Source organism: Equus caballus, unplaced genomic scaffold, assembly GCF_041296265.1.
Source record: "Equus caballus isolate H_3958 breed thoroughbred unplaced genomic scaffold, TB-T2T haplotype1-0000016, whole genome shotgun sequence".
Lineage (NCBI taxonomy): Eukaryota > Metazoa > Chordata > Mammalia > Perissodactyla > Equidae > Equus > Equus caballus.
The window spans coordinates 9328517-9344663 of record NW_027222391.1 but is presented as its reverse complement, the minus strand read 5'-3'; the positions used below and the strand labels follow the sequence as shown (position 1 = coordinate 9344663).

The 16147-nt window shown below is 41.3% G+C and overlaps 1 pseudogene; it reads right to left on the bottom strand.

Annotated features, from left to right (window-relative positions):
* Positions 1 to 254: 254 nt before the first annotated feature.
* On the bottom strand, positions 255 to 5664 carry LOC138922875 (olfactory receptor 5D14-like; annotated as a pseudogene).
* Between the last annotated feature and the right edge of the window lie 10483 nt (positions 5665 to 16147).

Sequence of the window (16147 nt, the reverse complement as noted above, 5' to 3'; positions counted from 1 at the left end):
CACAATTCACAGGAACCAAGGCATGAAGAAAAGAACCATCCTTTTAATCACATGGCATGTGTATCTGCATCTCCCAACAAAGACACGAGGCTTCAGGGACAGGACACCACCAGCTGCAAGGGATTTGAGTTTACGTCTTCATGACACCTTCACATCACAGCCTCCTATAAAAGCCTCATGCAAACCTATGTAATAGGCTTTAGAAGACTCTGTTTCTGTTTTTCTTGGGATTGGGAACATCTTTTGAGATTAGTTCAGTGAAAGGGGAACTTTTTGTCTATTAATTTCCAGAAGGCATCTTTCACATCTTTACTCCTCAGGCTGTAGGTCAGAAGGTTCAGCATGGGGTTGACAACTGTAAAAAGTACAGAGGCCACTTTGACAGTTTGATAAGAGTTTTTGGAGTTGGACGAAGTATAGGGAAAGGATGGTCCCATGGAAGATGGTGATGGTGGCAAGGTAGGAGGCATAGGGAGAGAAGGCTTTGTGATACCCCCTGGAAGAATGGATGTTTAGTTTACAAAAATAAAAACATAGGAAGCAAGGATGATCAGTGGTGTACTCACTTCATTGAAGGTGGAAAAACCAAAGAGCAATAGTTGAGGAATGTGTATATTGGAGCTCAAGACTGCGATGAGAGCAGTATACTCACAGAAAAAGTGGTTGCTTATGTTACATTCAGAAAAATTTAATTGGAGAGCATAGCAAAGGAGTACCAAGGAGCAAAACATAGGGGCCGGCTCTGTGGCCGAGTGGTTAAGTTCGTGCACTCCACTGCGGAGGCCCAGGGTTCGGATCCTGGGCACGGACATGGCACTGCTCATCAGGCCACATTGAGGCAGCATCCCGCATCCCACAACTAGAAGGACCTGAAGCTAGGATATACAGCTGTGTACGGGGGGCTTTGGGGAGATAAAGCAGGGGAAAAAAAAAAAAAGGTTGGCAGCAGTTGTTAGCCCAGGTGCCAAGCCTTAAAAAAAAAAAAAGAAAAAGGAAGGAGCAAAACATACCCCAGCAATACGACCCAGCCACCAGGAGGGCACTGAGCCTCTGTGACATGGCCACTGTATAAAGCAGAGGATTATAGATGGTCACAAAGTGACCATAGGCCACCACTGCCTGCAAGACGGACTCAGTCACCATCACAGCATAGGACAGGAAAAACTACAACTTGCAGCTGGAGTAGAAGATGCTTTTATTGGACATGACCAAGTTCTCAAGCAGCTTGGAAGTAACAACGGAAGAGTAACAAAAGTCAACCAGAGAGAAGTGACTAAGGAAAAAAATACATGGGAGTGTGAAAGTTTGGGTTTATCTGGATGAGTACTATCATCCCAAGATTTCCTACTGCAGTGATAATGTACATGATCAGAAACACAAGAAAGAGATGAATCTGAAGTTCTGGGCAACTGTGAAACCCAAGAGGAGAAAGTTTGTCTCCACACTCAGAGTTCTTGCAAACATCACCTCAATGCCTTTGAAGGGAGGGGGTGAGGGAAGAGAGCTGTTCTGTCAAAGAGAAGATTCATGGATGGGAGTGACAAAGACATTATGACTTTCTGTGGTAGATAAAATAGCATGAGATGAGTTATTGGTCTTAGTTTCCTCCATCTAGAATATACCCCATGCAGATAACTGCTATGGATATACCAAACCAAGCTGAGTCTCTGAAATGTCTTTGTGTTTCCATTGCAATTTGTGTTTTCATAAAAAACACTTACCATATTGTAGTGTGCACATCCACACACTAGCTAGTAGCGTAAAATGCACATAAGTGATAGAGAATGTTTGCACATAAATGCTGAAACTAGTGTAAAAGTCAGTGAAAAAATGTGAAACATTTGCCCCAGAGAACAACATATATTGTTACTACTTTTTGCCCATATACACAAATCAACTAAAATTTTCAAGAAGATATATTTCTACTCTAAGGAAAGAGTAGAATATATTAGAAAATCAAAGAAAAGAATATATCAATCCCATTTTAGCACCTTTTGTTCACTAAAGTTTACTTCTTTCATTGAATAGCTTGGCTGCTGAAGGGCTGAGGAATCCAGTGGCTCCTCTGGACCCCAGAGAGTAGTGCGCACTTTATTAGAGTTTATGGTCTGTGGCTTAACATCTATTACAGCCCAGACATCATACAGACATCTCTTAAAGGGATCAAGATTTACAAGGTAAGAATTCTCTCAGAAATAATTAATTCTCATCCTGTAACCAAAAGTTTGGTCTCTGAACCTGATGCCAATCCAAATAACGAGAACAGAGTCTTGAGTGGAGAGGAAAGGTTTTTACTATGCCAGGCACAGGGAGCAAAGCAAGGGCTCATGCCTCAAAAATTGCTAGCTCCCCTATGAGGAATGGGTAGGGATTTTTATTTGGGGTTTTGGGTAGGGGAGGGGGAAGATGTAGCTTGTGCAGCTGGGTGCTTTTCCACCAGCCTGCGTTTGGCCTTGAGAGGCTGCTTGCAGCAAGGCGGTGGGTGGGGTGGTGAGATAGGAGGATGGCAGGTGGGCATCCTTTGCTGTTGTCTCTTGTCTCCTCTTCCTGTTTGAAGCGGGTTCAAGTGCTGGGAGTCTGGAGTCGAGGAGCTGAGGTCTGGGAAGCCTCTGACCCTTGATATTCTTGAGACAGTGGCTTTCCTGGCAAACTTCAAGGACACATGATTAGCTGAACTTTAGTGTGCCTCCAACATCAGGCCACCTGAGCTTTTAACAATTTGAAACTCCCATATAGTTGTAAAGCTCAAGGAGTCCAAGTTTAAAGAAACAGGTATTTACATGTGAGTGGAGCTAGAGAAGCAGGAAAGGGGGTGGTGGGTTTTATTTTTAACCCCATATATGCTGGGTTCGATGTGGGGAACTGATATCAGGGCTGATGTTAAGAGACTGTAACAATTCTTGTGAATGTTTATACACGAATTTAAGGTGCATATAAAGATAATACAATATCCATTTTTAAGTGGAAGTTTATTCTTTTCCTTGTGAAATGTTTGTCAATGGACTTGAAGTCAAATATTTCCATGACTGTTAACTCCTTTCTTTAATATTATTGGACTCAGAATTGGATAGCATTTACAGTGACTCAACACACACACACAAAAAGATCACAAGAGTTACCATATCAGGAAAAGAATATTTTACCTGCTTCGTAGTAAACTTGATTAAACTGGCCTGCTACAGGGATACAGGCCACCACTCTCCTGCTTCTCTGTAGACTGAGTGTAACTGGAGCCCCAAGGCTTCTACATCTAACTCAGTAGTCCTAGAGACTCAAACTCCAGAAGTCACTACCAACTTACTCATCACGAGCATCAAAACAAGTAATTAAGGCCAATGCAAAGTCTCCTACACCATTTTTAATGACTCAAATTTCCTTGAAATTACACAGAAAAATTGCATCTTGAAATTGACTACCAGAACTTATTTGCTCCTAATTAAAACCTGTTTGGAATTAAAATAAAACTGAGGTAAGGCAGTGTTTCTCCAATCCTGCCTCATCAATATTAAAATTCGGTGGGGTTTTTTTGATTTTGTGGGCAGCGTATACCACATTTAGGCAAGTTACTCCAACCTATTTACAAAGTTACCCCAATGTCCATTTTTAGTGGATCCCAAAACAAGAGAAAATTCCAACAAGTCCAGTCTGTCACGCCAGCTGCTGTGTTATTTGGGCCATATGACACAGCATATATGATCGTCCTTAAAGTGTATTTGCAGATAAAGATTATTCAGAACTTTGGATAAGCCCCTGTAGTGAATTACAGATCAGACCTCTGAATCTTAAAGCAGTAACTTCCTCTGCAGATAACTATTCACCTTTTGAGAAACAGATTCTAACTTTTTAATGGACCCTAACAGAGACTGAGTGATTGACAATAGGCTACCAAGTTACTATGCAACCTACACTTCCATCACACACTTCGTATTGTCTAGCTCACCAATCCAGAATGTGAGGCATGCACTGCAGTCAACAGTACTCCTGTTCCTGAAGACACAGGTAAATTTCATGAGCAAGTGATCCAGTTGTCCATGGTCCATACTTTGATTGCATGGCTTTCTCGGTCAAAGCCTAAACTTGTCGTGAGGTATTCCTTATGAACAACCTGAATGTGGAAGAAAGCACCAGGGCCTTATTCTCAGATGATTCTTTGTGATATTCTGGCACCACACAACGTGGACATTTGCAGCACTAAAGTACTGCCTTGGGGGGTTCCTGTAAAACAGTGGTGAAAGACCTAGTATTCAGAAATTCAAAAAATGTACCTGGAACATTGGAATAGCCTATTTAAAACTCAGTTATAGGACAGTCTCTGTTGGTAATACTTTAGAGTGATGGAATGATTGCCTCCACAATGTGGTATATGCTGTAGGTCTAATAGCAGTATACATTGCTGTTTCTCCATTAATTTATGGGTCCAAAGTGGAAATAAGAGTGGCTATTCTACAATTATCCTTAGTGATCTACCAGCTAAAACTCTGCTTTGTGAAGGTGAAACTATGAGCTTTAGTGATTTAGAAGTCTGATGCTTCCATAAGGAACACAGTGATGGATCCATCAAAGTGGAATTGTGACTTGTTTGACCAAGAAAATGTGGTGGGAGTTAAATAGATTCCAGAATAGAGGCACCAATATGCCTTACTGCTTCTGTTACCAAGCCAAAGTGGGTCTGCTTCTTGGTGAGTTGAAATCAAAGCTTTCTCCAGAAGTTGTCACACAAACTAAAATTTATTTGCAGCAAATAAGGAGCCCGCAGGAAATTATTTCCAAAGCCATGGCTCCCTGAGCAAGGGAAAGCAGGGACCTTTTATCTCATATGGAGGATGAATATCCAAAAGGGAAGTTTCATCATTACATGTAGAGATGGTTATTCACTTGCACAGATGCAGTTTGACAACATGATTCCACATGCTTCACGTGTTATGGTAATAAGGCCTAAGTTCCACCTTGGGTGGAGATCTTAACATTAAAATGAAGCAAGGGTAACCCTTGGGCACTTCTCAGCCCATCTGTGCAGGTGTCACTCTTGCAGAGGGGTTTGGACCCGTTCAAGGAAGGTGATTGTATATCTTAACATAACTGAAGAAATAATTTTGAGAAACAATTAAACACTTCCTCCTTTGAGTTACTTGGAGCAGTTAGTCAGTGACAACATCCCTCCTCTGGTTTTACCCTGTTCCTCCATCTTAAGGAGCATGAGGCAAACGTCCATCTTCTGTGACTGCTTCCTACTGATCATGGGCATTGACACACGGACTGATAGAGGACAGAAGTTTTACTCACCAGGTATAGCCTCAAGTTGTTTGCATCCTTGTGTAACAACCCTCTGTAATTGTATAGCTTCAATGTTTATAGTCACAAACTGTATGAGAATTAAATATACAGAGTCCAAAGGGCAAGAAAAGAAGGATAGCTACTAAGGGGCATAAGAGAAGGAAGTCTGGCTGGCTTCTTTCTGTTAGCCATGTGGATTTTTCCAATAACCCAGTTGTACTCTCTTTTATAGCGCCACTAGTATTAACACAGAGACAGAAAGACACATTAGCTAAGGCCAAGACTCATTCCTCTCTGCCAAAAGATAATCTAAGGCAATTCTATCACCTTCAAGTCCAGGCCTGATTCATTGGCTACCATGGCCACCATGGCAGTGGCTTCTTTGATCATGGCTGTATTATAAATGGTGTCTTCTTCTGAAGCCACTAGTGACTCAGTCAGGGAGATTACCCCATCACTAAGGAGACCTGCTACCCACTTGTTCTTTCCTCTTTTGATTTGTGGAGGTGCTTAGGTGGTACAGTTATGAACCTGTATATATTTAGGATCTGGATGTACTTGCCCCACTGTCCAGATTCCACCATCCTTTTTATAATCTAGTTACTGGGTTTCCCATCCTTCTATGCTGGACCTAGCCTTGCTGCCCAGGAACATAAAGACTCCTTGTAAGAATACCGTGCTGAAATGATATGGGGAGGGTTAGGATCCAGGGCAGAGACTGGGATGGATAGACAGTCATTCAAAGATTGATAGGTCATTGGGATTTACTTATCTTTATGATGTCAACAAAACAAGAGCTTCAAATCAAAGAGTAGCTCACAGGAAAACTCAATGTTATCAGTCTTATGCAATGATCTCTTTTGATGTTCAGGTGTGGGAGCCTTTTTTACCCATGTGTGGTGGATACAAGCAGTGACTCCTAATATTATGGAAGAGTGAGTGGTTAGTAACATGAAGTGAGACACTACCCAACTAGCATTTAGCTGATCAGGGGGCAAACTGCTTTTCCAAGTTTTAAGATAGACCCAATCTCCAGGCTCATATGAGTGGAGCTTGAATTCTGTAGGTAAGGAAAGACAGAAATTTCCATATTTATTGAGTGCTTCTACCATCTGCTTCAGATTGATTACATGTTTGATAGCCTGGGTCTGGGTTTGTGAGCAAATCCGAGTCTTCAGAAGGCCTGGCATAGGGCATTTCCAAGGGCCATAGAAGGGTAGAGAGGGAATTAATGGTAATTGGAGAAGCTCTGCTGATATAGCGGCCCTTTCTGCAGGCGCATCTGCCAAATTATTCCCTTTTTTGGCCTCTGATTCCTCACTTTGATGGCCTTACAATGGCCCACAACTACTTCCTTGGGGCCTTGTCCCACTTCTAGCAGTTTAAGGATCTCTGGCTCATGTTTAATTTCTTTTACTGCTGCTGTTATGAAGTCCTTTCTTTCCAAATGACTCCATGAGCATGAATTACAGAGAAAACATACTTAGAGTCTGTGTATATTGCTATTGTTTTTTCCTTTTCCAAATCCCAATGCTCTGATTGATGCAATTATTTCTGCCTTTTGACCTGAGGTGACTGGTGTCAGCCCCTTGGCTTCTATGGTTGCATGCAGAGACACTACTGTATAACCTGCACCTCCTTGTTCATTACTCATGAAGCTGCTCCTATCTACAAACCATACTTCCTCTGCATTAGGTGATGGTTTGCTCTGGAGACCTCTGTGGCTAGAGTAAACCTGATCAATCACTTCTGGCAAGCATGGGTAATAGGCTCATTGGAATCAAGGTGCAGGGTAGCTGGATTTATGATATAATAGAGGTTTGAAGAAATCTGAAGGGGATCTAGCAGCATAGCTTGATATAATAGCATTATATTCTGGGATAGCCATAGATGTCCTTTAGTCTCTAATAAGCTAGAGACTTGATGGGGGGTCTATACCATCATGGGTTGGCACATAGTTTTTCTTCTTTAATTAAGAGGCAGGTGGCAATTAAAACTCTCAAGCATGGGGGCTATCCTTTCACCACAGTATCTAGCTGCTTCAAGAATAGGCTATCACTCTTTTTAAGGGTTCCAACACTTGAGTTAGCACTCCTATAGCTATTCTCTTTCATGAACATATAGGTCAAATTTTTTGCTCAGGTCTGGTAAGGCCCCTGCAGGTGCTTCCATTAGCAAGCGTGTAAGCTTATTGAAAGCTTGGTCACATAGCTTATTCCACTCAAAGGGGTCTATTCTGTCCCTATAGTTTACATAGAGAGACTTAGCAATCAATCCAAAATTAGGGATCCAAATGTGGCAGAGGCCAGCCATCCCCAAGAATCCTCGTAGCTCCCTATGAGTTATTGGTGAAGTTGACATATTGCCATTTTTATCTCTTGAGAAAGTCTGTGTTGTCCCCTTGAAATGATAAACCCCAAAAACTTTACAACTGATTTAGATATTTGTGCCTTCCCTTTACACACTTTATATCCCTTACTGGTTAAGAAGTTTAATATAGTTAGAGTGTTTTTATCAGATTTCCTTAATAGGCCTGGCTATTAAGATGTCATCCACATAGTGTAACCCAGTACCGTGTCCTAATTCCTAATTTTAGTTCCCTTAAATCTCAGTCCATGATTTCCCTTAAGATAATAGGGGAGTTTTTGAACCCTTGCAGTAAGACAGTCCAGCAATACTGTTGCTTTTGGTGGGAGTCTGGATTCTCCCATTCAAAGGCAAATATTCCCTGGGTGTTGAGATCCAGTGGGATGCAGGAAAAAACATCTTTTAAACCCAGCACTGTATAGAACCTGCTGTCCCCAGGGAGATCAACTGGCACAGTGTAAGAATTAGGTACTACAGGCTGTATGTCTCAGACTGTTTCACTGATAGTCCTAAGGTATTGAACAATTCTATATTCCCCTCTTACTGGCTTTTCAATGGGTATGATGGGAGTGTTTATAGGGATCTACATGGCCTGGTCAATCCCTGCCCTAAAAGCCTATTGATTACAGTCAGGATTTCTCTTCTGACTTCTGGCTTCTGGCTTCAAGGGGTATGGTTTTACATGGGTCCAGTGATCTATCTGCTTCAATTTTACCTTAATGGTGTGGAATTGGCTACTTGTCTCACCTGTCCTCGTGCCCATACTTCAATGTTAACTTGGCTTAAAACATTTAGGGAACTCTCTTCCTTCTTAAGTGCTGGTGTATCTTGCAATAGGGCCCTGAGCTCAACTCCCCATCTTTTAAGGACTTGGTTATCTATTTTATCTTGTTCCCAGCTTATCAAGCCCTGTAACTTAGTATGTCCCTTGCTAGAAAGGGTAACAGGGAATTCCGGTAGATACAGGAAAAAAATGCTTCAACACTTTTGATTCAATTTCACAGGTCCAGGCACCAGAAACCTTTTGGTCTCTCCTTTTTCTGATACTCCTTTTATGTCACACTTTTTTTGTGTACAGGTTTCCCCTTTGATTGTTCAACACCAAAAATGTGGCTTTGATATTGAGCAAGAATTCAACGTGCTCTCTTTCCACTGCCAGAGTCACCCAGGGCTCCTCTGGGGAGATTTGGTTGCCTGGAGCCAAATTGGGAGCCCCATGGCCCCATAATGACTCATCTGTAATCAAGGGAAGTTGCCACAGCTCAGTCTTGTTTGATCCCTTCCCTCTCTAGGGATGGTTCAGACAATCCCACTGCCAATGCCCTTCCTGTTTACAGTACTTTTGCTGATTAGCCCCCAAATTTGTTGATGGCCTTCTGGTCCCTTGCTGGGGGCTGGGATCACCCACCAATGGAATCTTCTTCCTTTCCCTCAGGTTACCTTGAGCAGTCTGTAAGGCCATAGATAGCAGGGAAGATTGCCTTTTCATATTCTTGTCTTCTTTTCCAACCTCAGTTACATCCTGGTTGTTGAACACCCCAAAGGCAGCCTCTGCTATCTGTGCAGAATTAGTATCAGGACCTATGGCCAAATTTTGGAGTTTCCTACGGATGTCTGGAGCACTTTGAGATATGAAATAGGTGTTAATAACCACTCTACTGCCCTGGGCCTCAGGGTCAAAATTTATATATCACCCAAGGGAGTCTCACAGCTTCTGTAAAAAGGTGGACAGATTTTCCTCAGGATCCTGTTGGACCTCTCAATTTAGACCAGTTAATGGTTGCCTTCCTTACCATTTGCATGCCTTTCAAAAGCAGACTCCCCAAATGTCCAAGGTTTTCTTGATTATCAAGATCGTTTTGATTCCACCCAGGGTCAATCCTTGACACAACTTATTCATTAGGCCTGTGGATGTCTGACCTCGAGTCATCTTCCTTACATGCTTGCTTTCTAGCTTTGAACAGAACAGGTGACTTTTCCTCAGGTGTCAGAAATGTAGTCAACAGGCTTTGAATACCTGCCCAGGTTGGATCATGAGTGGAGAAGATTCACTTCGTTGGGTTTATGAACTCTTCTGGGTCAGCGCTCAATCCTTTAGTGTGTGCCTTTCAATTATACAGATCAGAGATGGAAAAGGGGACATATTACATAGAAAGATTATCTGCTCTTGGGTTAATTCATGATACCCAAATGCCTTCCAATTCTGGAGGATACAGCCCAAAAGGCTCTCCTCTGGGATGCAACTTGCACTCCCATATTCTAGGATTTTTTCTTGTGGTCTGTTTCCAAGAGTCCAGGGGAAACTTATAATGATTACTGGTGGTGCAGGTGCCACAAGATTTTGCTCAGAGGAGGTTAAGCACCCTAGTTGCCTGAAACCAGACCCAAGACAAATAAGGAAATGGATTGGGCAGAGGTCCTGGAAAGACTTAACTAAAGTACGAGACTCCAGAGATCAGTGGAAGTCCTTTAGCAGAGAGTGAAAGGGAAAACAAAACTGGTAGATGCTGGATTCACCCAGGGCCCTACAATAAAAAGGGCAAGGAGAAGAGGGAGACCTATCCATCCAGAAAGCTAGAATTTCAGAGGGACTGTAGGTAACAAGATCAATGTCAGATGTCCCTGACCGAAAGACACAAACTGTGGAACTCCAAAGGGCCTTGACTCAACAAAAGACAGACTCAGTGACTCCAGGGAGGCCTCAAAGACACAGAAGACAGACTCAGTGACTCAACAGGGGACTTTAACATGCAGACTCAGTGACCCCAGAGGAGACTTGAATCCACACCACATCACTCCAGGGCTTGAACCTTCAGGGAAGACTCATCAAGGTTCAGATTGCTCCTGTTTCCCCAGAGCCAAAGCATTGGGCTTCTCCAATGGCTGGGTTGTGCAATTCCTTAAGTCCTTAAGCCAGGCTTAAGCAGACTTTGTAAGATAACTTAAAAAATAACTCTTACAGACATGTCATGGAGTCAGCACCACTTGACTCCATCGAGAGATCCTCCAAGCAAAGCTCTCAATGCAGCCACTGGGTCTCCCGATGGGGCAGTGAGGTCAAGCCAGCAGCACATTCACTAAGAAGGACACCCTCCTCATGAGGTCCAATCTTCAGTACCTGGTAGTGTGGATGGGCTAGCCTGAGTGTGTTGCCATAGCCCACTGCTCCCCCTATTGAAAACTGGGTGGCTGGAGGACATGAATCTCAGAGAGACAGAAGTTCCTTTGTGGTCACCAATTTTTTTACCAAACCAAAGTGGGTTTGCTTCTTGGTGAGTTGAAATCAAAGACTTCACAAGAAATAGTTGTCACACAAAGTACAATTTATTTGCAGCAAATAAGGAGCCCACAATAAGGGGAATTATTTCCAAAGGTGTGTCTCCCCAAACAAGGGAAAGCAGACGCCTTTTATTTTGCATGGGGAATGAGTATTCGCAAGGATATTTTCATCCTTACCTGTAGAGGTGGATATTCACACAGACGCAGTTTGAAAACATGCTTTCACACACATTGCATGTTATGTTAACAAGGCCTAAGCTCCCCCTGGGGTCATCTTAACACTAAAATGAAGCAAAGCTAATCTCTCAGCACTTCACGGGCAATCTGCACGGGCATCCCTCTTGCAGTGTGGTTTGGACTGGTTCAGGGCAGTTGGTGATTGCATCTTTTATAACTGAAGAAACGGTTGTGAGAAAGTTAAGTGCTTACTCCTCTGAGTTACTCGAGGCAGTCAGTCAGTGACACTTCTACTTCCAGTCTCTTCAAACACCGATCTGAGATCACCACATAAGAAAGTCTGTGTAACACACCAGCAGCATTTATCAGTCATCAAAAGAATTTTTAATTTTGAAAAAAACATGTGGACAGTGAAGGGAATAGAGCCCTGTATATCTTCAAGCTTTCCATTGATTCCATCATGATACTGCAATAATCATCTTATTGCTCTAAAACTAATGTAGCAACCTGGTAAAGTGATGAAGTTGTGTTTATGGCATGCTGCTCCTTCCCTGTTGTGTTTTCTTTCTTATTAGATTGTTTTCTCATTTAATGATAATGATGCTCTCAACATACTCCTCTACATTCCTTGATCATAATCATTTAAATTTCTATTATTATTTTCAATCTCATAACTTTTCTAGCATATTATAATATTAAATAATCATAGACTATCTGAATTGGAGAGTAGCTGAAAAGTATTTTGCTCAAGGGTTCCATATCCTCTAGAGAAATCTAGAGAATATTGTAAAAATAACATCAGTGGTTACATAATCACACACAAAACTTCTCCTGATGGAAACATTTGTTTGATTAAAGCTACATATGTTATCTTGTTTTGAGTCATGTAATCTTTGTTATATTTGTATATGTCGTTTTGAGAAAGCAAAAGTATCTTGTCTTCTCAAGTTGTTCACAACCACAGAAGTGTCTTCAATCATTTAACAATGATTTGAAAAATAAGTTAGCAAATAACAAGCACATGTTTGAAATATTCAGGATAATAAAAGAGTACTAGTATGACTCTCATAAATACGTGTGCCTCCCTCCCTGCCACCATCACCATTTTCCATGGGACCTTCTCATTCCTTTATTGTGTACCCAACTCCAAAATCTGATGGCTCATAGTCAAACTAGTTCTTTATTTTATACAGTATTGGTTCCCATCCTTACTCCTCTGATATATAGGCTCAGGAAACAAAGATGTGAAGGAGAGTATCATGAAGTTGATGAATCACTCAATATGATTTTGTAGAAGATTTTTATTTCTAAAGTAATTTGATTTATTATATTGAGGATAGTTCAATGCTTCTATTAGAAATGATGATTCAAATTCTTTAGTGAATTCACCAGATTTTTAAATCTACTGTAATAAACCAGTTATTTGATTATTTGATTTCTACTCACTTCAATGTTTATTATAATAGCTGTGAAGCATATGTGAAGTAGCATAAATGCTGTGGGTCAAATAGGGTCTTCCAAAATATCCATGCCCGCCAAGAAGCTCAGAATGTTTTTTGGAAATAGGGTCTTTTCAGAGGTAATAAAGGTAAGGATCAAGATAAGATCATACTGTATTAGGGTGATCCCTAAATCCAATGAGTGTGTCCTAATAAGAGACAGAAAAGGACACACAGAGACATACATGTAAGAAGGCATTGTGAAGATGGAGGCAGAGACTGGTATTTGCTACCACCAACCAGGGAACTCCAGGAGCCATCAGAATATTGAGGGTGCAAGGAAACATTCTCCCCTAGCATCTTCAGAGGGAGCATGGCCTTGCCAGCACCTGGACTTCAGGCTTCTGATTTCATGAACTGGGAAAGAAGAAATTCCCACTGTTTTAATCCACTGAGTTTCTGATAATTTACTGCAGCAACCCTATGAAGTTTATTTAATAATAAACATCAGACCACAAAATCCAAATCTTTTGACTCATATATTGGCATGGCAAATCATTTCTCTGTTCAGTTCTGCCTAAAGCCTTACGCTAACTATCCCCTAGTGTTCAACCTTCATGAATCATGCCAGTATTCTCAGCTTAAATGAACATTTGCTCATTTATTGCTTGGCTTATGCCATTTTCCTTTTCTTTTAACTGGAACATCCTCTTTTTCTGGTGTACTGATGCATCACTTGCTATATATAAACCTCTAAATCCAAATCACTATCACAAAGAAACTTTTGGTTTTCACTCCAGCAACATTTTCCACATTTGTGGTATACCTACAGACATTTCTATCAGGAAATCAAAATGTCATGATATACAGTGTTCACTATTACTTTATACTTATTATTCTTATCTCCTTTCTACAAAATTTTGAAATATGAGGACATTCTCAGATTTTGTAATATTGTCTTTAAATTTTCTGGTGTGACTGTACTATGATAGGCACAATGTAGATATCCTCAAAGCAAAGATCAGGATGATACCCCAGGGAGAGGGGAAGAGACCAAAACCCAGCAACTTGAGCCTTTGGGAGAGAGAGATTTGAAAGCTGAATATGACTCCTAGGAACAAACTGTAGGATTTTGTTCGCCTCTATCACTTCTTTTCAGTCCCTAGAGAATCTTTAACGAACCATTTATTTTTACATCACAAACTCAGGAATTAGATTGAATGCTCTCCTATGTGACATTTTACAAAATTGTACTTTCTTCTAAATCAGTGGATACAACTCTTCCTCAAGCCTACTTCATGAATTTCTTTTAAAAATTTAATTACAGAAAATATACAAATTGACTTAGAAAACATGGTGATTACTTAGAAAATAACAAAGGGAAAGCTAAATCAGCTAAATGCAACCATTCAGAGATAACTGTTGTTAACATTTTCTGTATGATTTTTCTATCTTTTTCTATGCATAATGCATGTGTCTTGAGAAATATAAATGGCATAACTTGGACTCTGGATTTTTCATTGAACATAAAATAATCATTATTGAGAGACTGACATCAGCATCATGGTGGAGTGAGCTCTTCCCTCGGCTCTCCTTTCTAAAATACAGCTAGAGGGACATTTAAACACCAACATACAAGACAGACACAACACAGGAGACATCTGGGAGACCCACATAGCCATGTGCCTGAAGGTGGTGGTGAGACTGGATCCTCTGGAGGAAGGTGAAGCTGCTTGGCAGGAGCTCCACAGAGAGAGAAGACTCATGGTTAGAGGATGGGCACAGCTAGGGAGAGGTGCTCTGGTCCCACCTGGCACTCCAGCCCAACACTCCAGCCCCACATTTGTTGGGAGAATAGCACAGTGATGGAGGGGCTGGTTAGAGGAGCAGCTCAGCTGGGGAGGGGTGATCTGTTCCTGTCTGACACTCCAGCACTGCATGCTAGCCCCATGTTCACCAGGAGAGTGGCAGAATGAGAGAGGGATTGACTAGAGGAGCAGCTCAGCTGGGGAGAGGTGGTCTGGTCCTGCCTGGTGATCCAGCCTTGTGCTCCAGCCCCACAATCATGAGGAGCACCACACAGAGAGAGAAGTAGTGGCAGGTGGAGCCCTGTGATCAGTCAGAGAAACACAGAGAGAGAGAGGCAATGTTTAGGGGTGGCATGCAGGTATATGAAAGTGCTCATTACACTTCCTGTAACTCTAGTCATACTATCATCCAGCACTCTGCACAGAGTGAGAAGCGGTGACTGAGAAAAGCACAGGTGAAGGACAGCAGTGCTCCCCCTGCCCAGTGCTCTAGATCTTCCATTGGCCAGAGCATTGCACAGTGAGGAAAGCAGCAATTGGCCAGATATGGGGATCACCACATCATGCTGGACCCAGAATACACAACACCTGATCCTCATCCAGTGGAGGCGCACGACAGCAGTGACCAGATAATAACATCATGCAGAGGCAAAAATCCACACCATTAAGCAATACGAGAAAATATATTAAATCTCCAGACCAGAGTGACAAGTACCCAGAAGCCAACCCAGAAGACACAGAAATCCATCACTTAAATGACAAAAAATTCAAAATAGCTATCATGAAAAAACTCAACAAGTAACAAGAAAACAAGGAAAGACAAATTAACAAATTAAGAAGCTTCTTCACAAAAGAGATTGAAACTTTAAAGAAGAACCAATCAGAATGGGTGGAGATAAAAAACACAATGGATGAAATTAAAAATATTTTGACTCCCTAAACAACAAAACTGAAAATATGGAAGACTGAATTAGCAATTTAGAAGACAATACTAGAGACATGTTTCAGAGGGGGGAGAAGAGAGAACTAAGACTTAAAGGAAATGAAGAGGCTCTCAGATAAATATCTGACTCAATTGGGAAATGCAACATAAGGATTATAGGTATTCAAGAAGGGGAAGAAAAGGAGAATGGAGCAGAAAGCTTGTTCAAAGAAATAATAGTGGAGAATTTCCAAAACATGGGAAAGGATATAGAAATTCATGTAAAATGCTACCAGAACTCCCAACTATGTTAATATAACAAGACCTACTACAAGGAATATAGTAGTAAAGCTGGCAAAAGTCAATGAGAAAGAAAAAATATTAAGAGCAGCAAGGCAGAAGAAAATAACTTACAAAGGAACCTCTATCAGGCTTTCAGCAGATTCCTCAGCAGAAAACTTACTGGCTAGGAGAGAGTGGAATTACATATTCAAAATCCTGAATGACAAAAACTTCCAGCCAAGAATTCTCTATCCAGCAAAAATCTCCTCCAGATATGATGGAGAAATAAAAACTTTCCCAGGTAAACAAAAGCTAAGGGAGTTCATTGCCACAAGACCCCCACTACAAGAAATCCTCAAGAAAGCCCTCATATCTGAAAGGAAAAAGAGGAAATCAGGAAAAGAGCTACGAAGCCCTGAGAAAGCAGATGAATAGGAAGGCAACAATCAGAAATTGACAGCTCTCTATCAGATCAAGTTGATAAACACTTAACTCTTACATCAAGGATAAAGAAAAGGAAAACACCAAAATAAAAATTATATCATCACCTTAATCACAAACTCACAACACAAGAAGGAATAATATATGAAAAAAATAAA